This window comes from Hemiscyllium ocellatum, chromosome 5 (genome assembly GCF_020745735.1).
Source record: "Hemiscyllium ocellatum isolate sHemOce1 chromosome 5, sHemOce1.pat.X.cur, whole genome shotgun sequence".
NCBI lineage: Eukaryota > Metazoa > Chordata > Chondrichthyes > Orectolobiformes > Hemiscylliidae > Hemiscyllium > Hemiscyllium ocellatum.
Genome location: NC_083405.1, coordinates 44,218,037 through 44,243,426, shown reverse-complemented (window position 1 = coordinate 44,243,426; position 25,390 = coordinate 44,218,037). Strand labels below are relative to the sequence as shown.

The window sequence follows — 25,390 nt, the reverse complement described above, 5'->3', positions numbered from 1 at the left end:
AATGCTAAAGTGCTATTTTGAAACAAGTCATGTTCGACTAATATGTCTCAGTCACCAGGGTTTTTACTGGGTTTTTTTTCCTTTCTAGAATACAGCTCCTTAAAATGTTTCAACAACTGACAAGCTCCCAAAACAAGTTGGTTAGCTGTTACTCATCCAAGCTCCATTAAAAACACAAGTGGGCAGGCTAGAGGCAGGGTGGGTTTCTATTTCAGATTTTTAAGATTTTAACTTTCCAACAAAAGCAACCCACTCATTTCTGGGCGTCAAGGTGATCATTAGTCTTGAAGTTCAATTTCTTATCTTCCAGTTCTGATGAAAGATTGTCAATATGAAACATGAGTTCTGCTTTTCTCTTCACAGTTGCTGCTTGATCTACTGAGTGTTTCTTGCATTTTTTTGAGCCTGTTATTAGAGTTGGCATTGCTTATTTGCTGTCTATTTTAGAGTATTTCTTTATTAGTTTTTCTTTTTCTGGCTGCAAATAAGAATTTATTTACAGAATTGTTGAAAGTTGTTGTTTTGTTAATGATCTAACAAGTTAAATTAGTACTTCAGTTTTTTTAGAATAATAGAATTGTGTGGCTTGCCAACGAAATAAATCCAAACCTTCAATATAAGCTGAGCACCTCTCAATTTACATTATTACAACTAATCTAAGATAGCAAAGACTTCAACTTAGCTTAGAATTACAAGTCACTTTTACACTGGAGGATTCCATCTCCATGGAATTGAACTTTTATGTTATGACACTCATAATGCTCAGCATTAAGATTGTGGTCTCAGCTGTAGAGAGTATCACTTGTTCTAAGTTATTCATATTTAGCTGCAAAATGTAGTTTTATAAATATAGGAAAGCATGAGTAAGAAATGACCTTTGAACCCACCAGTTTTCCTGGTTCCATACTCGACGCTGAAGCTATTACATATGGAGTCCACGTTGGTAAGTACACAGATCAGAAGAAAGTATTTTTGGGGCCAAAGTTACATTTATATTTATTTTAACCAATATGATAAACCAACTTAGAAAATAACTTGGTGAGAAAACATGAAATGAATTGAAAATAGTTGATAACTGGGAGTGTTTACATAAAAGCTATCTCACAGAGGGTTTCTGATTAATTACAACCACTTTATAGATGTCTTCTAAAACCATCAAAAACAGTTATAATCTCTCCAAGCTATATGTTAATGCTATCCTCACTAAATATTGTTCAGATTTAATGAGGGGTCGGGGGAGGTTTTTTTTTAACTGTCTGTTGCCGTTCCATTAGTGTTTAATGGCATTGCTGCTTAGGGATGAATCATTTTAACAAACTCACTCAAAATCATTAAGTAATCATAATTATTAATGGTCATTATTTACTTAGAGTTGGTTGAAAGTGTTCATTTTGTGTTGGAGAAACTACTATAGATCATTTTCAAATCACTGAAGTCAGACTATGAAAAGAAATTCTCTTCCTGCTGTTGGAACTACACACTGGTTACTCCTTAGAAAGTCTGGTTAGCTCTTCCCAGAAAGAGTGTCTTATAGTGTGATAAGTGGACCTTATCCAATGATGTCCCTTCAGGTCTTAATTGTCTTTGACAACATTAATTTTTACAGAATACAAGACCTTCAGCCATTTCTTAACATTACACGTGTGAATTGAATTATCCGATGGCTGTAATGCTGAGAACCTCATGAGCCTGTGATGGATCATCCACTTTGAAACTCTGACTGAAGATGGTTACAAATACTTCAGCGTTTTTTTAATGATGGGCTGGCTCTCTTCAATGAAGGTGGGGATATTGGCAGAACCCACATTGACTGTTTTTTTTTGTTTTCAGTTGTTCACTACCATTCGTGTTTCAGTATGGTAGGACTACAGAAATGATGCATGAGTGTTGGGATTACTTAGCTTAGTCTTTTGCATGCGGCTTACATTGCTTGGAATGGAAGTAGTCTTGTACTGTAGTCTGTGCTGGTTGATACCTTATGTTTCAGATATGCCTTATGCTAACCTGGCATGGTCTCTGGCACACTTCCTTGAACTAAGATTGATCCCTGGCTTAAAAACAAATGGAAGAACAGCGGATGCTGTAAATCGGAAACAAAAACAGAAATTGCTGGAGATGTTCAGCATGTCTGGCAACATCTGTGGAGAGAAAGCAGAGTTTCAGGTTGAGTGACTTTTCCTTAGAACTGGTTTAGTGTAGCGTGGGTGACATGCCTGGCCAAGAGGTGACAGATTGTGGTTGAATATAATTCTGCTGCTGCCAATGGCTCACAGCATCCTGCCCATGGCCAGTTTTGAGATGCTAGATCTGGTCTGAATGTGTACCATTTAGCATTGTGGCAGTGCAACACTGCATGATGGATGGTATGTTTTGTGTGAAAGCAAGAAGTTTTGACCACAGGACTGTGTGCTGGTCACTGCGTCTAATGCTGTCATGGATGAATGTATGGTTGATTGGTATCAATGAGGTCAAGTAAGTTTGCACATTCTTGGTTGCTTCACCACTTGCTGCAGGCTTAGTCTAGCCGATTGTGTCCTTCAGGACTCAGATAGCTCAGTATTAGTGATACAACTGAACCACTCTTTGTGAAACACATTGATATATCCAACCTAGAGAGCATACTGTTCCTTTCTCACCCTCAATACTTTTTTAAGTAGGTTTGATCATGAAGGAATACTGACTAAACACATGATGAAGGTACAATATGTGGTAATCAGCAGGGGGTTTTCTTACCTTGAGATTTCATGGGGTGGAGTCCCAGGACATCTCTATCCCCACATGGTATACCACCGTGTTGATATCCCTAGTGGGTCCGTCCTGCCAGTGGGATAGGATACAGGGAACTGATGGTCATGTCTGGAACATTGACTGTACCAAGCTATTGTTTGACCTGTAAGGCAGCACTCAGAATTTAAGAGGACATTGCAGGGTTGACAGGACTTGGTGTGCCATTGTCACTTCCGATGCCGATAGTCCTAAAACTTGTTGACTTTTCTGTCAAGATTTGGAACTAATGTGTGGCTTGTAAGGCCATTTCTGAGGGCAGCTAAAAGCCGAGCCTCAATATGTAGACCAGAGAGTGAAAATCACCATAGAGCCATTGGGTGCTCTCCCATTGATTAGAGAGAGACAACTGAAGGTAAGTTTAACCTGTGGGTCACCATACCTCAAATGAGAAACAAGTTTGAGATGGCAGGGTCTTCATGATGGCCTCAAGTTGGTTCACAAATTGAACCCTTCCTGCATCCCAAACCAACCATCCAGATAACGATGGCAGATTTCTGATAGAACAATGATTAGTCAGATGGGTTTTCATGACAATCACCATCACTGAGATGACTTCTTGAATTAATTGAATTTTAAATTTTGCCACCTGCTGCAGAGGGATTTGAACTCCTGCCTCAAGGGCATTACATCAGGTCTGCAGGCATTGACATTACCATTATGCTGCCATTGCCCTGGCTGTAACTGGTTCTATTTCAGTCAAGCAGTACTTTGATTCAATGAAATAATAAGAAACTCATGCTTTAATATTAGATCCATGCTCTTTCCGTTTAATTTTTGATATCTTGGTGCTTGTCGCTGTGGTTTCCTTTTACTGTGGTTTCAATAGAAATAGCTATTTCTTGAGATGTTGCTACCAACTGCTAAATAAAGAACTGAAGCTATATTTTTAGAAGAGGGTGAAGTAAGAAACGTTTGCTTTTTATGTATGATACATGAACCATTATCTCTCTTTTTGCTCATTAGTTGATACAATATTGTGAACTGTGTGACACTTTTATGCATACTTTTAAAAACAAATTCAAAACTTTCCTGTGGTGAAATTGTGCCATGGTTAAAGGGAATGGTCAAGAAATTGGTGTAGAACTTTTTTTTTGTTTGTTGTTCATTTCAGACGAAATTCTTATGGGAAGAGTAAGGCTTAGGCACATGTCCTCTCCCTTTCAATGTAACATTTAGGCAAGGACTGAATCTGTCCCATCAGCCTTGCTTGGTGTGCAGAAAATGTGACCATATAAAAGAAAGACCATAAGTAAGGCGTCGGAGCAGAAATTAGGCCATTCAGTCCATCGAGTCTTCTCCACCATTCAAACATGGCTGATAGGTTTCTTAAGGAGAAAGTGAGGTCTGCAGATGCTGGAGATGCTTCCTGAAGAAGGGCTTATGCCCGAAACGTCGAATCTCCTGTTCCTTGGATGCTGACTGACCTGCTGCGCTTTTCCAGCAACACATTTTCAGCTCTGATAGGTTTCTTAACCCCATTTTCCTGCTTTATCCCTGTAACCTTTGATCCTCTTGACAATCAGGAGCCTATCTATTTCAGTCTTAAATATACTCAGTCACCTGGCCTCCACTGCCTTCTGTGGCAGTGAATGTTGTACAGATGCCGTATGTGGGATCTAAAACATTCAGTAGGCAATTTGGAAAGCATATCTGTACCCTTTGGATCATCTATCATTCTAGCTTATACACTCCTTTCTAACCAACTCCATTTCCCATTCCTCCTCAAACAAGTTTTTTCAAAAACTCAGCACTCTTGCCCAAATTTTGGTTGCCTCTATTTTTGTAGATTTTGTAGTTTTTCAGTAGCTTTATCATGCCTTTGTAAAACATTTCACATTTTTCTTGGAGTTCAGACTGCTACATAGGTGCATGTTTTGTGTATTTTAGTATTATACAAATGATTCTGAAGAGTATTTAAATAATTAACCTTGACATATTTGAAAACCTGGAACATAATTGGACAGAACACTGAGTATAGAGTTGGGAGGTCATGTTGCGACTGTACAGGACATTGGAATATTGCGTGCAATTCTGGTCTCCCTCCTATCAGAAGGGTATTGTGAAAATTGAAAGGGTTCAGAAAAGATTTACAAAGATGTTGCCAGGGCTGGAGGATTTGAGCTACAGGGAGAGGCTGAATAGGCTGGGGCTGTTTTCTCTGGAGCATCAGAGGCTGAGGGGTGACCTTATAAGAGGTTTATAAAATCATGAGGAGCATGGTTGGGTAAATAGACAAGGTCTTTTCCATGGGGCCAGGGAGTCCAGAACTAGACGGCATAGGTTTAGGGTGAGGGGGGAAAAATATAAAAGAGACCTAAGGGGCAACCTTTTCACGGAGAGGCTGGTACATGTATGGAATGAGCTGCCAGAGGAAGTGGTGGAGGCTAGTACAGTTACAACATTTAAAGCACTATGGGTATATAAACAGGAAGAGTTTGGAGGGATATGGGCCGGGTGCTGGCAAGTGGGACTCAATTAGATGAGGATATCTAGTTGGCATGGATAAGTTGGACCATAGTACATCTCTATGACGCTAATAGATAGCCTTAGGTTAACGGGAAAGAAAGGCACTTGAAAAACAAGATTCTTTCTGAAGCCAATGTGCCCAGCATTGAAGAACTAATCACTCAAACCAGTTTGCTGGACAGGATATCTCCTCTGTCTCTAACAAGAGAGAATCCAATGATCACTACTTGAAATTCCAAAGCATAACCATTGCTGAGTCCTCCACTATCAACATCTTGGAGGTTGCCATTTACCAGAAACTGATCTTGACTAACCCCATAAGCATTAAGGCTGCAAGAGCAGGTTACTGTCCACGAGCTTGCAATAATAACTCCCTAGCTTCCCAAAGCTTTTCCAAAGCTGGGAGTGTGATAGAAAACTTCCCACTTGTGTGGATAAGTGCAACACCAACAACACTTAAAACTTGACACTATCCAGCACAATGCAGTCCACTTGCTTTGCCGTCCACAAACATCCACTTCTTCCACTGTTGACACTCAGTAGCAGCAGTGTGTATCATCTACAAGATGTACTGCAGGAATTCACCAAGTTTTCTTAGGTGCAACCTTTCAGACCCTTGAGTCCTGGCCACATCCTTGTAAATTTCTTTTGCACTCTTTCCAGTTTAATAACGTCCTTCCATTTACAATACTCAAACTGCGGCCTCACCAACGTCCTGTGCAACTGTAACATAACTTCCCAACTTCTGTACTCAATGCCCTGATTGATGAAGGCCAGTGTGTCAAAGCCTTCTTCACGTCCCTGTACTTGTGACTCTACATTCAGAGAACCGTGCACCTGAACTCCAAAGTCCCTCTAATCCACTACACTCCTTAATGCCCTACCAGGAAATTCTTACCTTGATTTGACTTCCCAAAATGCAAGACCTCACACTTATCTTTATTAAACTCCATTTGCTATTTCTCATCCCATTTCCCCAGCTGATCAAGGTCCTGCTGCAATTTCTGTTAACCTTCCTCAGTGTCCTCAGCACCACTAAGTTTAGTGTCATCAGCAAACTTACTAATCATGCCTTGTACATTCTCATCCAAATCATTGATATAGATAACAAATAACAATGGGCCTAGCCCTGACCCCTGAGGCACTCCACTAGTCACAGGCCTCTGGTTCAACAAGCATCCTTCCACTATTACCCTCTGCTTCCTGCCATCAAGCCAACTGTGTATCCAATTTGCCAGCTCCCCTTGGTTTCCATCCGATCTAACCTTCCAGAGAGGCCTACCATGTGAAACTTCATCAAAAGCCTTACTGAAATTGATCTAGACTACAAGAGTCTAATTTTGCCGCATTGAAAACATTTCCTATTCTTCTATATGCCAAGGAGAAACTAAACAGTGGTGACTCCTGACATAAAAGTCACAGTAGGTACCTGGCAATTTTTCAAGCTCACCATTTGCTTCTCCGGTCCTCCATTTTGAACAATAAGCACTGACCTCTCAAGGCAAGCTCCATGTGGTTGATATCGGACAAGTATCTTCGCATTTTCATGACAGGTCTCTTGTCTGTTTGTGATACAGTTTATCATTCAATGCTATGTTTCTGAGCGAATTGGCACCTTTTGTTGTAATGAGATTACCGAGACACTTTATGTGCAGGGATAGGCAACCATCTCAAGAATTCAATAAGTGTACCCCCAAGGTTTCTCATTCGCTCGCTCATGTTCGATCACTTTGCACCTACTTGGATACTCACAATCTTTCTCTCTTGCCTTGCCTTCTGGTGCTTTTTTCCCTTGTTCAAAACCTTAAAGCTCACAGTACTTCTTGCTGTTTATCATAGACAGAAGACCAGGAGATTTTGTAGTTGTCAGCAGTGTTCAGGCAAGTGGGTTGACATGTTGCTATACAGAAGTGTGCGACATTAATTAAACATCTCCACCATTTGCCATCAGCATACATGGCAAACACATTGCATATGGCTTCAAGCAAATAGCCATGCCTCAAAGTCTAAAGGGAGTAGTCCTTGGTCAAGTCAGGAGAGGTAGGTTTCAGTCAGGGGTGTTGGCAAAGTAAGTTAAGGGTGTTATCTGACAGCAGCTCCTCTGACATTTTGGTCGGGGTCAGGCATTGTGTAACAATACAGACCAGGGAATGGGCCGCGGTTAGTCCTACGGATCCAGTTTAACCAGTCGAACGCTCCTCAGTAAATCAGGTGGGGAGCTGAACAAAGATCAGTTTGGGGTACGGTCACTCATCAGTCTACGTTTTCCATTCAAGTTGGTCACAGTGCATGAGGTATAAAGTGAGCTGTGGAGAACAGCATGAGAAAACTGCTCGCGTTCTTATTAAGAACTTCACTGTGAAACTCCCCAAAATTAACACTTAAGCCAATTCCTATTAAAGATTTTAACCCTTTGTTTCACAAGTTGGTAAGAGAGAATTGTTTTCTTTTCTCTCCTTCTGTTTGTCTTGAAGCCAGAAAATAACTTTTTCCTCTAATTAGATTAGATTACTTACAGTGTGGAAACAGGCCCTTTGGCCCAACAAGTCCACGCTGACTCGCCACCCACCCATTCCCCTAACCTAACGCTACGGGCAATTTAGCATGGCCAATTCACCTGACCTGCGCATCTTTGGACTGTGGGAGGAAACCCATGCAGACACGGGGAGAACGTGCAGTCAGTCGCCTGAGGTGAGAATTGAACCTGGGTCTCTGGTGCTGTGAGGCAGCAGTGCTAACCACTGTGCCATCGTGCCGCCCACAATATGAAGGTGCACTTATCAATTTAAGCTCTGAAATGAATTTGCTTATTAATTGCCTAAGAATTTCTTGTTAATAATTGCCAGCCAAGTAATCTGGAATATATAAAAACATATTTAACTGGGCAGTTACCTTGAGCTGAAAATGTGTTGCTGGAAAGGCACAGCAGGTCAGGCAGCATCCAAGGAGCAGGAGATTCGACATTTCGGGCATGAGCCCTTCTTCAGGAATCTTCAGGAATCAGATTCCTGAAGAAGGGCTCATGCCCGAAACGTCGATTCTCCTGCTCCTTGAATGCTGCCTGACCTGCTGTGCCTTTCCAGCAACACATTTTCAGCTCTGATCTCCAGCATCTGCAGTCCTCACTTTCACCTAGTTACCTTGAGCTGTCCGTGCTTTGGTCAGTGTGTGACAGCAGAACGTGGTCCTAGCCACAAGAACAGAAATTGCTGGAAAAACTCTGCAGGTCTGGCAGCATCTGTGAAGAGAAATCAGAGTTAACATTTTGGGTCCGGTGATCCTTCCTCAGAACATAGTGCTAGCACTGCAGTTCAGTAAGCGTACATATGTGAAAGGTAACGCGACTCAGTGAGAGTGATACAAGAGAAGATGGAGGGAGATCTTGTCAACACATTGGACTGGACAAGGAGAAAATGGTGGCAGACAAAACAAAATTCTATTAGCAATGCCATGCAAATGAAGTGGTCTAATTGCTGTTAACTCATGAAGAAAGAGTAAATTCATCTTCATCTTGTTTGTTACGACACCATCAAATAAAAATGACTTTCAGTAGCAGGAAAAGAGTACAACAAAAGGCCACTTGCCTGTGGTCATTGTTCTTGTGCTAGCTAACATTATTAGCTTGTAAACTTACTGATAAAAGCCTGTAGCCCAACAGCAAGATAGAACAAATAGCAGTTGCAGTTTTTTTTTGTGTTTAATATTCCTCTAGGATTATAAAAGTGACCTTCGCCTGAGTTATATATAGAAACCTAGATACTTATTGAGACAGGCTGTCACAATAGAGAGCTTTACTTCATTTACATTTTAATATGAATTTTAATGATTAAAGCGGTAACAGTATCAACTAGTGACATGTATTGTATGTTTGGATAATTAAAACATTGGCTTTCACAAGATTATTTCTTTCTTTTAGCAAGATTTTAAATTTTTATTTTAAATATAAAGGAGGGAGAATTAGAAGAAGCATACGGAGTATTTTCTTATTGTCCAGATCTTTCTGACATTTGCATATTACATTATTCAAAAAAAGTTAATTATCTAAGAAAGATATTTTCACAACACACCAAATTATTTATATATCTATGGGCTTTGTTCCTGGAAGAACATTTGATATCAGTCCTTTCTCTGTTCTTAATAGCAAATGATTAACTGTTTAGTTTTCTATGTTGTATTCTTTGGATGAATATTAAAACATTCTACTTGTAATTAGCAGTATCAGATGCATTAGAGTAAGCTGTCCTTAAATAGAACAAAAAGAAAAGCTTTCATCTTTTCTGTATTTATTTTTTAATCTTAAAGTCATGCACCACAGAAGAAGACCATTTCATTCATTGTGTCTTTGCTGGCTCTCAGATTTCCTTTTTAAATTTATATCCAATTCTTTCTTTGAACTATCTTTAATATAGAAAAATAAAATGTTTAATGAGAAAAAACAATATCAGCTTTTCAAAAATTGCAAAGGAACATTGAATGTTGAGCCAGAACAGAATAGAGGTTTGGACCCATGATTCTTGGCCACTATGGTATCCTGGAACCAACTTTGATCATTGTAGAATCATAGGAGAGAGTTTTAATGTGGGCAAGTGAGCGGGATTAGATGTGACTTAAATGGAGGTAAAGTCCTTGGTGCATTTGGAGGGCAGCTCCAATCTGCTAATATTTGAGCTTTGTTAAGGTAGCTGGTTTGACCCACTTCAGGGAACCTGACAGCTGTAGCAAAAGCAGTTTCAGGAAGAAGATGAGTGCCATTTCAGCACTTCTTGTGAGCCAGCAGGAGCAGGAATGCTTGCTCCAGCCCCCTTCAAGCTCCTCTAGCATCAGCATCCACTGCCGTCGAGTCCCACCAGTACAAAAGAACCTGAGATCTAGACTCAGATGACCATGCTCCTTCACCCTAACCAATCTTATATGCTGCAGCTTGCTCCAGAATCATCACATTTGATTGGAAGTCAGGCTTATCATCAAGTTTGAGGGTTTTCCATGCAAGCCATAGTATGGAATATTACAGAACAGAGGCAGACTATTCATCCTGTTATGTATGTGCAACTCCTCTATCATTGTCCAATTACTCAGATATGTTTGCAATTTTCCCATTAGCCATTTCTTTGCAAATGTTTCCCCTCAAATATTTGTCCAATTGAATGTTGTTGCTAAGTTTGTTTTCTCTACCCTATTAGGGTAATCATAGCATCACCCTTTTCAAAAGAACATTTTCTCACGTGACCTCTGATATATTAGCCAATCACACTTCAGAGCCTTGTTATCTGGTGTCCGTCACTTCAGCCACAGGAAGGTTTCCCCTTATTTTCTCTGTGAGAGCCAGTCATGATTTTGGATGCCTTTGTATCATCTCCCCATAACTTTCTCTGATCTGAGGACAACAATCCCAGCTGTCCACATAAATGAAGTTCCCCTCCTTCATCCCTGGCTAATCCCTTGACATTCTTCCTAACAACAGTAGTGCCTGGAATTGAACACAACTCTCCAGTTTAGGGTTAGCCAGTGTATTGTAAATGAGCAGTATAACTTTGTTGCTTTTCAATTCTTCACCTCTTCTCCTCTTTTTACAAAAGTTAGGATTGCAAATGCTTTTAACAGCCTGATTAGCCTGGTCTGTCACCTTGAAAGATTTAGGTACATACCTCTTCCAGTCCTTCTGTTCCCAAATCACCTTTTAAAATTGAACCATTTAATTTAGACCATGTCTGATTTCATATTTTCCTCTGTTAAATGTCATCAACCCTGACTGCCCATTTCAATAGGCCAATTGTGTCACCTGAAGTGTATTTTAGTGCTTCATGATGTTAACCACATTACTGTGTTTTGTTTCAACTGGAAACATTGTTTTACATTTTATAGAGTCTGTAGGAATGGAATAGAGGATTGGCTAGCCTATTACTGAGATATTTGTATCATCGATAGTCACAGGTAAGGTGCCCGAAGACTGGAGGTTGGCTAACGTGGTGCCACTGTTTAAGAAGGGTGGTAAGGACAAGCCAGGGAACTATAGACCAGTGAACCTGACGTCGGTGGTGGGCAAGTTGTTGGAGGGAATCCTGAGGGAGAGGATGTATGTGTATTTGGAAAGGCAAGGACTGATTAGGGATAGTCAACATGGCTTTGTGCATGGGAAATCATGTCTCACAAACTTGATTGAGTTTTTTGAGGAAGTAACAAAGAGGATTGATGAGGGCAGAGAGATAGATGTGATCTATATGGACTTCAGTAAGGCGATCGACAAGGTTCCCCATGGGAGATTAATTAGCAAGGTTAGAACTCATGGAATACAGGGAAAATTAGCCATTTGAAACAGAACTGGCTCAAAGGTATAAGACAAAGGGTGGTGGTGGAGGGTTGTTTTTCAGACTGGAAGCCTGTGACCAGTGGAGTGCCACAAGGATCGGTGCTGGGTCCTCTACTTTTGGTCATTTCCATAAATGATTTGGATGTGAGCATAAGAGGTACAGTTAGTAAGTTTGCAGATTACACCAAATTTGGAGGTGTAGTGGACAGCGAACAGAGTTACCTCAGATTACAATAGGATCTTGACCAGATGGGCCAATAGGCTGAGAAGTGGCAGATGGAGTTTAATTCAGATAAATACGAGGTGCTGCATTTTGGGAAAGCGAATCTTAGCAGGACTTATACACTTAATGGTGAGGTCCTAGGGAGTGTTGCTGAACAAAGAGACCTTGGAGTACAGGTTCATAGCTCCTTGAAAGTGGAGTCACAGGTAGATAGGATAGTGAAGAAGGCATTTGGTATGCTTTCCTTTATTGGTTAGAGTATTGAGTACAGGAGTTGGGAGATCATGTTGTGGCTGTACAGAACATTGGTTAGGCCACTGTTGGAATATTGCGTGCAATTCTGGTCTCCTTCCAACTAGTTCTTGGAGGCACATTGCCTTGTTGCTAGATTAGCATAGACTTTGGCAGGAGAGGAAAGCCACCTCAGCCCAAGTTTCCTGTAACAAATTTATCTAGATGGTGGTCTGCGGAGGAATCATGGGTATCAATTGACTCATTCATGAGCTGCATTGGCATCCCGGTGCCCCTGGCTGAAAATCCTGCATCTCCTTCAACTTAAGCAGAGGGTTTTTACCACCACCATGATAAAACTCCTCTCCCACAATTAAATAGACCTGTTTCTCACTGTGTCTTGCTGCGTTAAATCCAACCTACCATTCTAACTTGGAACATTATTGCTATTCCATCACAAAATCTCAAAACTCCCTTCCAAAGGATACTGAGAGCATTTTTAACCACCCAGACTGCAATATTTTAAAAAGGCAACTCACCGTTGGCATTTCAAGGGCAGGCAGTCAATTATTTTAGCCTTGCCAGCAGTGCCAATATCCCAGTGAATTAATAGACAGTGGTTGTTTTGTCATTTTCATTTCTGGAATTGGAGTATAACATTTGTAATCTCCCAGTCCTCTGGCACCATTCACATATCTAAGGGGGAACTGGATGATACTGGCCCGTTCTTCCTTGACCTTTCCCCTTACTTCCATGAGTAACAAACAAAATGCATACCAACTAAACTGAGTGACATTTTTAAGGACTTAACGTTTTGGCCTGTTAACCAGAAAATGAACTGGACTCACCCAGTGGCTACAAGAACAGGTCAGAGTTTAGAAATATTGCAGTGAGAAGCTCACCTCCTGACTCCCCGCAGCCTACCATGATGTACAAAGCACAAGTGAAGTGTGTGATGGAATACACCCCACTTGCCTGGATGAGTGCATCTCCATCAACAATGAAGAAGCTTGATGCATCCTTGATTGGTACCACATCCACAAATATTCACACCCTCCACCACAAACACACAGTAACAAAAGTGTATAATATCTGCATTATCCATTACTGAAGTTCACCAAGCCAGCTCCTTCCAAATTCATGACCACTTTCATCTAGAAGGACAAGGGCAGCAGATACATGGGATCACTAGCACCTTCAAATTCTCCTCCAAGAAAATCACCACCATTCCTTGACTGTTAGTAGATCATGATCCAGGAACTTCCTCCCTCACTGTTAGTGTACATATACCAACTGAACTGGAACAAGTGAAGAAATTAGCTGAACAGAACCTTTTCAAGAGCAAGTAAAGATGAATAAATGCTGAGTTAAAAATCACACAACACCAGGTAATAGTCCAACAGGTTTTTAATTGGAAGCACTAGCTTTCAGAGTGCCGCTCTTTCATCAGGTGATTGTGGAGGACACAATTGTAAGACACAGAATTTATAGCAAAAGTTTGCAGTATGATGTAACTGAAATTATACATTGAAAAATATCTTGAATGTTTGTTGAGTCTTTCATCTGTTAGAATACCATGATAGTTTTCACTTCTTTTATATGTAAATCACAATTTTTTTAAAAAAAAGTTACATTCTCAGGTCAATGTCATGAGAGATGAGCTGGCTCCACTTCTTTCTTCACCCAAGCCCTTGCTTGGTGACAAGGCTATCTAAAAGGTTGCCTTCCCTTGTAGATACTTTTGCCCCTCTTCCAAATGAACTTGTGTTATAAAAACTAATTGAATCAGGAGCCAATTTAGCCAAGTTTTCTTGAATTGACAAAGGAGATGAGTTTATTATTTACTACACATGAGAATAAGCATTATGACAGCATGCATGTATGTAATTAGAAATAGACTAATAAATATTTACTCTCTGACTCAGAAGTGTAAATGTTAAAGAAGGTATATGTGGATTTGTCTATGAATTATTTTTAAAGAAGAGCATAGTTGAGTGTTGTCGAATTCAGTGTGTGAAAAAGATGTTTACCTGCAACAGAAGATGACTACAGGATGGTTCTTCCACTGTAACCTTCAGAGCATAGTAGCACTTGAACTCAGGCTGGTATACACAAGAGCATTTCGGCCTACTTTCTTTTTCCCGTTTTTTTAGACTTACTAGTCCACTCCAGAAGAATTAAAACTGGCTTTTTAAACTTTTCTGTGTATATTCCTGAAGGTTAAAGCAAAATGTCTGTAAGAGGCAGCTGTCTGCTGAGAGGAGATCGGTAATCAGCCTCTCTCATTATCTCTTCATGTTAAATCTCTCATGGTTTGAAATTTTCTTAGCAATTTACATGCATAACATTCCATGGCCTTCACACAGGATTTTGCCACTCACTGAATTTAAATCTGCACTTTTAAAAAATGTAGCAGTCCTTCTTTTAAAAGCAACACATTTTGGAATTGAAAGTGAAAAATATCTATAAATACTTTGGGATTCTAATCCATCGTCATAACAACATGAGGAAAAACCAGTTAAAACTGTCAAATATTAATCCTGCTGGCACCAGAACCACTTGAGTTCCATTTTCAGCTTCACAAAAGCAGGTTGGAGCAGCACCAGTCATTTCTAAGTTGTACTGCTTTTTCTTTCCCCTTCCTGACTGGTTTCAGGGCAATTTGATATACATTTTGGTGGCAGGCTGGTCGCAATATTTGCCATGTCTCAGAGTTATCCATCTCAGGTCCAGGATGTTGCAGGCAGGAAACTGTTGGGTTTGCAGAGCATTAAAAAAAGTCCTTGCTTTAGTTTTCAAATGATATGAGTTACTTGGTGCAGTCTATCATTTTGATTTGGCATTCTTTTTATGTTTAATCCTGTCTCCAATACCTTACGCAGGACATGAGTACTATTTAGCATTGTAGAGTTAGTAATGATAGGAAATAGGTTGGATGCTGTATTCCCATTCCCATACCTATTTGCTCAAATATGGACCTGTTTCTGTCTTCTCTGCTGCTATTTTCAGTGGGACACTTGCCCACTGGATTGCTTCAGCATTGGTGGTTGTGCTCTGAGTCACCTCGGCTTTGAGTTCTGGAATGCTAATTCTACAGTACTTCTCCAGTTCACTACACTTCTCAAGCTCTATACCTCCTGTTCCTCCTCTAAGGCACTCCTAAAAATCTACCTCTTAGAGTCTTCTTTTCGATCATCTGACCTAATTTTCTAATGTTCTTGAGATGTTTTGCTACATTAAATACACTATGTGCATACATGTTATTGCTGTTCACTCCTACCCAGCTCAGCTCTCACACAAATCATAGGGCAGTCCAGCTCCTGTTGCATTACTTCAAATATTATTGCAAGCATTTACAAACCTCTGCTTCTCTTAATTCCACCAATAGTTCTTGAATACTAACCCTGTAATGTTAGGGACCAATTCCTGACCATCGCTGTGTGTGGCTTGCCTGGGACAAAAGGCAGGGAAAAAGGAACAGGAACCAGCCTTGTAAGGCCTGTGTACTTTTATATCATTGTGGGATTTCCAGGGAGAGAGAGTTGCTCAGGGTACATACCTGAAGGTGCCAAATGGTTGAACCCACAAAAATGAGGCAGTGTACGGCAGGTTCCCTACATGATTTTCCAGATTATATTCCAATCCCAGCTCAGGAATGCCTAAAGAAATACAGCACTGTCATCTGTCCTCCAAAGAGTGTACAAGTGATTTGGAAGTAAATTATCTGTGCAAGCTAAGGCCGTGTCTGTATATGTCACAGGATATTTTGCTGTCATCAGGATTTTGCAATCATAAATCAAAGAAACATACATTGTAGAAGAGGCCCATTGAGGTGCACTGATGAAAAACTACACTAAAGCTCCACTGGTTACACTTTCCAGAAATCAGCCCATAGATTTGAATGTTATGACATTTCTGGTGCTTATCCAAGTACTTTTGAAAGGTTGTGAGGTTTTCTGCCTCAACTGCTCTCCCCAGTTAGTGCATTCCAGATTCACACCACTTTCTGGATGAAGTGATTTGACCTCCAATCCCCTCTAAACATCCCACTTTTCACTTAAGATTCTGCTCCTTTGTTATTGACTGTTCAACTAATGGGAACAGCTGCTTTCTGTCCATCCTGTCCAAAGTCTCCATAATCTTATACACCTCAATGTCGTCCCCTCTCAGCCTTCTCTGCTCCAAAGAACTCAAGCTTATCTAGCTTCTCTTCATAGCTAAACTGCTCCATCCCAAGCAACATCCTGGTGAATGTCCTCTGCACCCCCTCCAGTGTAGTCAATTTACTACTATAGTGCAGTGACAAGCACTGTACACAATTCTATAGCTGTGGCCTCATCCTTGACCATCCTGCTCATGTAATCCACACCATGACTGATAAAGGCAAGTGTCCTATATGCATTCTTAACTACTCTATTAACTATCCTTGACTACACTGTTGCCTCAGGGATTTGTGAACAAGTATTCCAAGATCTCACTGTTCCTCTGAGATTCCTAGTTTCCTGCATTTTACTGAATATTCATTTTCCTTGCTATTTCTGCCATCACCTCACACTGATCAGGGTTAAATTCCATCTGCCACTGCTATGCCCATTTGACCAATCCTGTAACATGAGACTTTTGTCCTCACTGTCAAAGACACAGCCAAGTTTCTTGTTAATCTCCAAACGTACTTACCATTGTTCCCACATTTTCTTCCATATTGCTTCTATATATCACAAACAATAAGGGACCCAGCAGTGATCCCTCTTGAACATCACTGGACATCAATCTCCACCCAGGAGAAAGTGAGGACTGCAGATGCTGGAGATCAGAGCTGAAAATGTGTTGCTGGAAAAGCGCAGCAGGTCAGGCAGCATCAAAGGAGCAGGAGAATTGACATTTCAGGCATAAACCCTTCTTCAGGAATGAGGAGCTTATGCCCGAAACGTCGATTCTCCTGCTCCTTTGATGCTGCCTGACCTGCTGCGCTTTTCCAGCAACACATTTTTCAGCATCAATCGCCACCCACACAACTTTCTACCGCCAGCTACTTTTAAGCCAATTTTTGAATCCAACTTGCTAAGTTACTCTGGATACCAGAACCATTTATCTTCTGATCCCATGTGGGACCTTATAGAAATCCATGGTGATAGACACTCAAACTCTGGTATTCCACCCTCAAGCTGTGTGGTGTTTAAATATTCTCCCGGTGGTCTGTGTGGGTTTCCTCTGGGTGCTCCGGATTACTCCAGATGGGTAAAATGCACAGGTTAGGTGGCTAGACCATGCTAAATTGCCCATAGTGTCTAAAATGTGCAGGTTAGGATGATTAACAATAGGAAATGTGGGATTGGGTAAGGGGGTGATGGGATGCTCTTTGGAGGGTTGATGTGAACTTGATGGGCTGAATGGCCTGCTTCCACGCTGCAGGGAGTCTATAATTCTATGATTCAATCTACACATATAAAAAACAAACACAGCCAGATGATTAAAATCATGGAATCCTGATACAAAAACTGCAGACTTTAGTCCTCTCAGCTTCTGCCTTGGCATTGGACAGAAGTGGCACACTTTGTAGACTCAGGCTGGGATTTATATGAACATTGGAAATCTGACTAGGTGTGGGACATAAGTCTATATGCATCATCAAGGAACCCACTAATGCAATGTCATATGAAGTGGGTACCTATTAATTGCCTCCACATTCTCCATCACCAGGAAAAGTGAGGCTGAGGTATAAAAGCAGTGTATCTCAAAATGAGGTGCTCTTGGAAGTTTGCTGAAAATTTTTAAATTAAAGAAAACCTACAATTGTTAGATCCCTTGACAGGGATGGTTTGGTCATTGAGAGGAGGTACTGTCACCAGAGTTGTTACTGACTTCTGGACTGTATAAGTGAGAGGAGTCGAATGCAGGAGCATTTTAAAAATAACTTCTAAATAAATCCTTAACTGGCTGCCTGCCTCAGTGAAGTTAATTTCTCTGCCAGAATCTCCAAAAAATGTGCCTATTAGGCAGCCATCCCAGCTCCGAAATCACCTCTGTCTTATTGGGAAAATTCCAAGGCTTCTGGGCACAGCTAGGGTGGGATGCAAAGGAGGGAGGGAGCTTTATCTGGGTCTTTTAGCCAACAATAGTTGTTGCAATCTATTTTCTGTAAAAGTATTTCAAAACTGGCTTTGAAGATGGTGCCTGGAAATAATAATGTAGCTCAAGACATAGAGATAAATAAATTTACACTGCAATGTTTATTTTGTCTACATAACCTTGCCAAAACTAGCTGAGCTTTGTAGTCTTCACTGCAAATAGTTTATTTTCCCCTGATGTTCTAACTCGATGTCATATTGTGTTACAGTTTTAAAATTGGTTTGTTTAAACATAAAGAGGATATATTGTTAGAATACATATTGTCTTTTATCTTCTCTTCCTTTCTGTACCTTGGATTTGGTTTGTTCTGTAACTTGGAGGAAGTCTGCAAGGTTCTCATTTTGCACAATTGACCAGAATTCCACCATCAGACTCCAGGGATACAGGAAGTCCTCAGCTGACCACCAGGACTTCAACACAAGTCATGTAACTTTGAACAAATTTTTGGGAAGCTGGACTCATTGGAAATGGATTAGTGGTGCTGGAAGAGCACAGCAGTTCAGACAGCATCCGAGGTGCAGTAAAATCGACGTTTACGGCAAAAGCCATTCATCAGGAATAAAGGCAGAGAGTCTGAAGGGTGGAGAGATAAGCTGGAGGAGGGTGGGGGTGGGGAGAGTTGCAGTGGGAGAGGGACTCACGAGATTCTTGTAGAGAGAGGAGGAAAATTTCTTCAAGGCAGGCATCCTTGCAAGAGGATTTGCAGTAGGGTTAAAATCAATTAGGTAAAAACAATGACTGCAGATGCTGGAAACCAGATTCTGGATTAGTGGTGCTGGAAGAGCACAGCAGTTCAGGCAGCATCCGAGGAGCAGTAAAATCAATGTTTTGGGCAAAAGCCCTTCATCAGGAATAAAGACAGAGAGCCTGAAGGGTGGAGAGATAAGAAATGGGCCTGTTGTCAGACTAGAATAGTTTAATTTGAAAGTCTTGCAGGAATAACGTGTAAGGAGTCTGGTAGATTGAAACTTCAATGAAACAACACTGAGACATTTATCTGCAGATTCCACTGTGTACTGCTGCAGTGCTGGGAGCTTCCCTTTCATTGTACATCCAGCTGGCGTGTTTGACGAAAGCTAAATATGGATGTCACCTGCAGCAAAGCATCATAAGCATCCAAGGGGAAGAGAATATTATCATTTGTGTTGAATTATTGATTTGAAAACTTCAGTTACATAAGTTGTCAAATCTTTTAATGTCACTCTATCAAGTATGTTACAATGACAAAGCTGGTAATAAGGTGAGGGTGGGTGGGTCTTACCTTTGATCATCCAAAAATTTGGTTCTGGAGTTCTATTTATAAGGGTGCCTCAAGAATCATCTTTAATTGTTGTGACTAAAGCCATTAATTCTAATCCTTTTCTGTGACTTTAAGCCTAAATAAAGGTCACTTTTTTTTTGGAAGGTAGTGAAATATGTTTTATTTTACTATTTTCGAAGGAGAAATTTTAGATGAGTCAAAACAAAATGAAATATATTTCAGTGAGAATAGTATCTTGGCATTGGCTCTGTGACAAGCTATAGCAGCTTCTTGGCTATATTCCCAGTGTCAGCTGTGAGAAGCTAGTGCTGGATGGTACTCCATCAGGGAAAGAGTGTGTAACAAAAGAAAGATACAGCTGGTCACAGAGCTACCACAGAAGAGACGCATGAGCCAGTAATCCCAGAATCATAAGGTACAGTGTATCATGTTTCAATTCTTAACAAAGTGAAGGGGAGAAAATAAAGAGGTAATAATCACTGTTATTTGATGCTCAAAGCAGTTTCTAATTGTAACTTCTGGGCCTCAATACTAAGCAACCTCATAAAAGATGAGATGAGATTGAGGTGTGGGGTTGTGGAATGTTGTTGTTTAAAAAACCATCCCGAATGTACCCATTGGTAATTTTATAGCAGGAGGTTGTGCGAGGTGTGCAAGCATCCCCCTTGGGAGGTGGGAAACCAAGAGGCAAGAAATTGAGAAGCTGATTGAAATGTAATTGCTGTGGATCATGTTTCTGTGAGAGTATGGTAAACTGCAAGCTTCCAGCTTCAGAGGTTCAACCCATGTTCCAGCACCCTCCTGGGGACCAAGCAATACAGCCAACCACAGGCCTTTCACAGACCTCTTCAGCCTTTTCCTGCTAATAACTGTCTCTCTCTAGTTCCTATCACAATCCTCTCCTTCTGCCTCACCCCCCACCCCCCCAAATAAATCCCTATCTGTCTCCTCCTGATTTATGATAAGTTTTTGTGAATTGACTTGATTGAAACAAAAACAACCCCAGCTTCAATCTTGTGTTTTCTTATTTATTTTTCTTGCCTGCTCTATGGGAAAGTGCTTAACTTTCATTGTCACCTTCTCAAGATGGTTTGCAATGTGTTTTGTCATTTTTATAGCCTGCCTTATGTGTATCATTTATCTCTTTAAGTCAGTGTCTATGAAAACGCACAATGAAGAAAAGAACAAATCCTGAAATAATGTGGGTTTTCAATTTACCCTCTCTGAGGCCTCTGGCAGAATGTCTGACTGAGACTGTAAGCTCACTATTAGGAGACTTACAGATTCATGTGCAACTGCACAGAAATTGTGATATTTCCAAAGTGAATCTTTGGATTATTCTTTGCAATTTGTTCTTCATTGTTTTATTTACTTTGATCACAGAATAAGAAGCAGGAAACATTAGAAATGCTGAGCGAACTTAGCAGCAGAGAGTAAATGTTTTGAGTCAGCTGTAACCCTTCCTAAGAATTGATGGAGCTGGAATAGTTACAGCTTTTATACTGTTGACAAAGGGAAAGGGTAAGCAAGTGAAACAGGTTGTTGAAATGGCCAGACCAAAAGGGAAAGGCAGTTCTAAGGTAACAGAAAAGAGATATAGATGAAAAGTAGGTGTTAATAGTAGGTATTAATAACAGAAATGAAGGTGGATTTGCTGAGAGTGAACCCAAGACACTGGTAAAGGTGTAGAGCAGTGGGCGAAGGGGATGGGGTCAAAATTGAGGATAGCGTGCATTGCCTGACATTGTTGAATTTAGTGTTGAGTCCTGAGGGCTGTAAAGTGCCAAAGTGAAAATTGAGATTGTCTTGCTCCTCTTTGTACTGGAGCAGTGCAACAGGCCTAGGACAGGAATGTTAACATATTAGGAAATGCTGTGATGTGTGCACTGTGCTTTTGCTAGCATTAGATTGAACCAATCATAGTTCAAATGTTGGTAGGGAAAGAAAAAGCATTATTCAAGGAATATTGTTAACTTGCCAATACCTTTGGCATAGAATTGAATGTGAAAGCACACATGCAGGAAAGTGTTTAAATCCTTTGGCTAATATGTAGCTCCTATTGCAATGCTTGATTTGTGGACCACCTTCAGAGTTGAAACCCCATGGAATAAATAGTTCATTCTTCTGATCTCTCAGTGAAAAGTTAATTGAAGTAGGAATAGGGATCCAATCAAGTGGGTTTGTGTATTTGAGTGTACGCGTGCAGATGCACATGTGAATTGGAGAGGAGGGAATTGGATAAACAAACTTAAAAGTACTAAGTAATTTTGCTGTTTGAAATAACATTTAACATAACTCAGCTTTCCAAGTAAATCTGCAGGTGGACTTATCGGGCAAGAAACATTATTTAAGCACTACTTCAAGTGTAATGGCAGCTGCTTCATTGTTGTTTAGTCGGGTTGGAACTTTGATAGCGAACAGTTCTGCATAACCTGACTCCATATTGTAAAAGAACTGACAGAATTTTCTTTACATTGGTGTTTCACATACAGTTGAAATCTTTTCCCCAACAAACAGATATCCAGCTTTAAATGAAAGCAATGTATTCTTGTGAATCATATTGTATAGTGTATGAACAGTAGCAACAACCAGTAACTAAAGTCATGCTTATTAGATTCACTTCAGTAATGTATATGAGATCCTTTACCCAAATGTCTCTGCATGAATTTGATGATCATTTAAAAAAAAATCAAACAACTGTGATGTTTGGTGACAGCCTGATCATGGAAGTCTTGCTAAATTACTTGTATTGTCCCCTCCTAATGCCACCAATTGAAAATCTGGTTGTGTTGTGTCTAAATTTAACTCAAATACTAATGTAGCAGTATGTTCATCTTCTGCTTTAATTGCTGTTAATACTTCTGAAAAAATTATATGCACTTCCAGAATTCCAGTGTGCTTCCAAGTTTAACAACACATGTTGACAATGCCAGACGTAATTAATGTACATAACTTTAAAATTCAGCGTTACCAGTGCATAATACTGTTACCACAGAAAATGCTCATGGCCTTCCAGTCTTCACTTTTAGCTATTAGAACAAAGATTACCTTGAAACGCTTCTTTACCATTCTGCTCCATTATGATTCTTCTCAAGTATTTTACACTTTAGAGCTGTGGGCATAGCATGAACTCCTTTTAACAATTACTGAAATGTGAAGTGGCAGTATGTCAGAATGCTGTGGTGGCAACAGTCTTCGAGGGGATGAGAATAAGTGATGGTGAGAAATGGTTTTAAGCCCAATGTTCTAAGATTATATATGTTTCCTTTCTCAAACATGCACTTGAACAGGAGCTAAGCGTGGATCACAATGGTCGATTGGAAGGTCAGGGCTAAAGGAGTAGACTGTGAAATAAGTAACAGATTTTAAGATCTTTTTGAGATGAGTTCCATAAGAAAGTCTTCATCAAAATGATCACATCCTTCCATATATGAATCTGCTATTTCAGAGCTTTAGTATTCATCTGATTGGACAGGTAAAGTTCATGCTTAGACATTTTATCCAAACGTTGCTTACAGACCAATAACTTTGTAGTTATGAATAGACACCTGCAACTTTGGCAGCTTAAAATTAATGGGTGCAGAAAGCAGAAGAGAAAAGTATTTGAGTGACAAAAAGCAAGATAAAAAACAAAAATCAAACCCACTAAACAGTTAAGTGCTGTATAGTTTATGGATTTTAGAGCTCTTATTGCTCTCACAATTCATATTGGATGGCTCTCCAGATATTTTGGTAAGAATTGGAATCCTTGTTGTCTTCCCAATTTTAATCCTCTTCATCTGAATGTTTCTTACTTTGTATTCACTTCCTCTTCCGTATCTTTCTCTGATGACCTCTTTTTGTTGCTTCTCTATTGCAATGCTATTAGATTCCAATTAGGAAAGTGCAGTTACTGTCTGTATCATGTCCAAATTTATTCTTCAATTTATCCTTCGTCCAAACAGGTTCAATGCTCATTCTTTGGTGAATCTCGTACATGCATATTTATCAGGTTTTCTTACCAAACAATAATTACTCAGTTTCAAACGTAATTCAATAACCCATAAGCAATTTCAATATCTTGAGGATGGGACTAGAGATATATAAATACAAGTTTTCTTTTTAGCTCTATGTTCTACGACTTTGAGCTAATTACTATTCTCTTTGGCTTCAATTTGTTTTTCCTGGCCACAGTTAATACATGTAGTGTATCCCGATATGAACTTTGGTGAATGGGAATCCTGTGTCGAAGAGTGTGGTGCTGGAAAAGCACAGCAAGTCAGGCAGCATCCGCAGAGCAGGAGAGTTGACATTTTGAGTGTAAGCTTTTCACCAGGATTAACAGCTTATGCTCGAAACATCGACTCCCCTGCTCCTCGGATGCTGCCTGACCGGCTGTGCTTTTCCTGCACCACATTCTTCGACTCTGACCTCCAGCATCTGCAGTGCTCACTTTCTCCTAGAATGGGAATCCTGGTCCCATCTGAAATTGTGCTTGTGTTAGCAAATTGTGTATGCCAGTGAATCGCAACTGTTCAGTGATGTCTAGGAATTTTCAAAGCATGTCAACAGGTCTCTGAAGAGATTAGGTTTACTCGAGAGAATTTACTACCCTCACCTGTGATGAATTTGATGGTGAGGTATTTACTCAAGCTTGAGGGTGTGGAGACCCTGCTATCTTCTGACATCCACCTGAATGAGTCCATGGTGGAAGATAGTGAGTAGCCTTCCAGCCCTGAAACCAGTTGTGACCCAGAAATGGCCAATTAATGCCAACTTAAGGACATCATCGTGCCATCAGTGGCTGAAACATCATAAGATCAAACCCTGTATGGATTGCCTTCAAGATCCAAACAGGTCCACATTAAACAAAACCCTCATTGCCTAATCAAGGGACCCAGAATCTGGAAAGAAGGTGGAAAGGAGGACCTGAATAGCTTTCTGCTTTCAGTGAGCAGGTATTTTGCCCCAAGGAGCAAAATGCAGGTCAATTCAGCCAAATTCCACCTACTGTATGAGGAATATTAGTATGAGGGGAGGTGGAAGTCAGTGGCTAAGGAAAAAAATGGTGATTTTTGTGGAGAAGACAGGTGAGTTATTTTGTGTTTTGGGGTTAATTTGTCATTTTTTTCATGTTTATAAGATAAAAGTGATTTTTAGAATTGGGTGAGGAACTATTCTATTGGATGCTTTCAGAGAATTTTGTTTCTTTTTTTATTGTTATGTAGAATTTTGCATTTCATATTGTGAGCTTGAAACGGAAGAAATGGTTTTATATATGACTTGTCAAAAACATATAATTTAGAAGCAGAAGTAGACCATTCAACTCCTTGAATCTGCTCTGCCATTCTATTAAATCATGGCTGATCTGTTAGTATTTCAAATTTCACATTGCCATCCATCCTGATCAACTTTTAAACAAACATCTGTCTACCTCCAGCTTAAAAATGTTCAATGACCTTGCTTCGTCGATATTCCAAAGTCATACATCCCTTTGTGTGAGAAAAGAAGATTCTCATCTATATATACAGTGGACGGAAAGGGAATCAGCAGGCAGTGCAGGGATCCCCTGTGGCCGTTCCCCTCAACAAGTTCACCATTTTGGATACCGGTGTTCGGGGGACGACTTACCAGGGGTAATCAATGTGGCACAGGTCTCTGGCACAGGCTCTGTCCCTGTTGCTCAGAAGGGAAGGGGAAGAGGAGCAGAGCATTAGTCGTTGGGGACTCCATTGCTACGGGGACAGATAGGAGGTTCTGTGGGAACTAGAGAGACTCACAGTTGGTGTGTTGCCTCCCAGGTGCCAGGGTTCATGGTATCTCTGATAGTGTTTTTGGGTCCTTGAGGGGGAGGAGAGTGTCCACATGGGCACCAATGACATAGGCAGGAAGAGAGATGAGGATTTAAAGCAGAAATTCAGGGAGTTAGCGTGGAAGCTCAGAGCTAGAACAAACAGAGTTGTTGTCTCTGGTTTGTTGCCTGTGCCATGTGTTAATGAAGCAGGGA

The 25,390-nt window shown here is 40.4% G+C and overlaps 1 protein-coding gene across 15 annotated transcripts in view; it reads left to right on the top strand.

Annotated features, from left to right (window-relative positions):
• Positions 1–25,390, top strand: part of LOC132815678 (histone deacetylase 9-like) — a 766,519-nt gene that overhangs the window by 331,533 nt on the left and 409,596 nt on the right. Inside the window, exon 1 of one of the 15 annotated variants that reach the window (XM_060824728.1) lies at positions 19,746–19,819. The exons of the other annotated variants lie outside the window; for them this stretch is intronic. The gene's annotated coding sequence lies outside the window, so the exon portion shown is untranslated. Of the gene's footprint in view, positions 1–19,745; positions 19,820–25,390 lie in introns of those variants that run through there. 15 annotated transcript variants of the gene reach the window in all.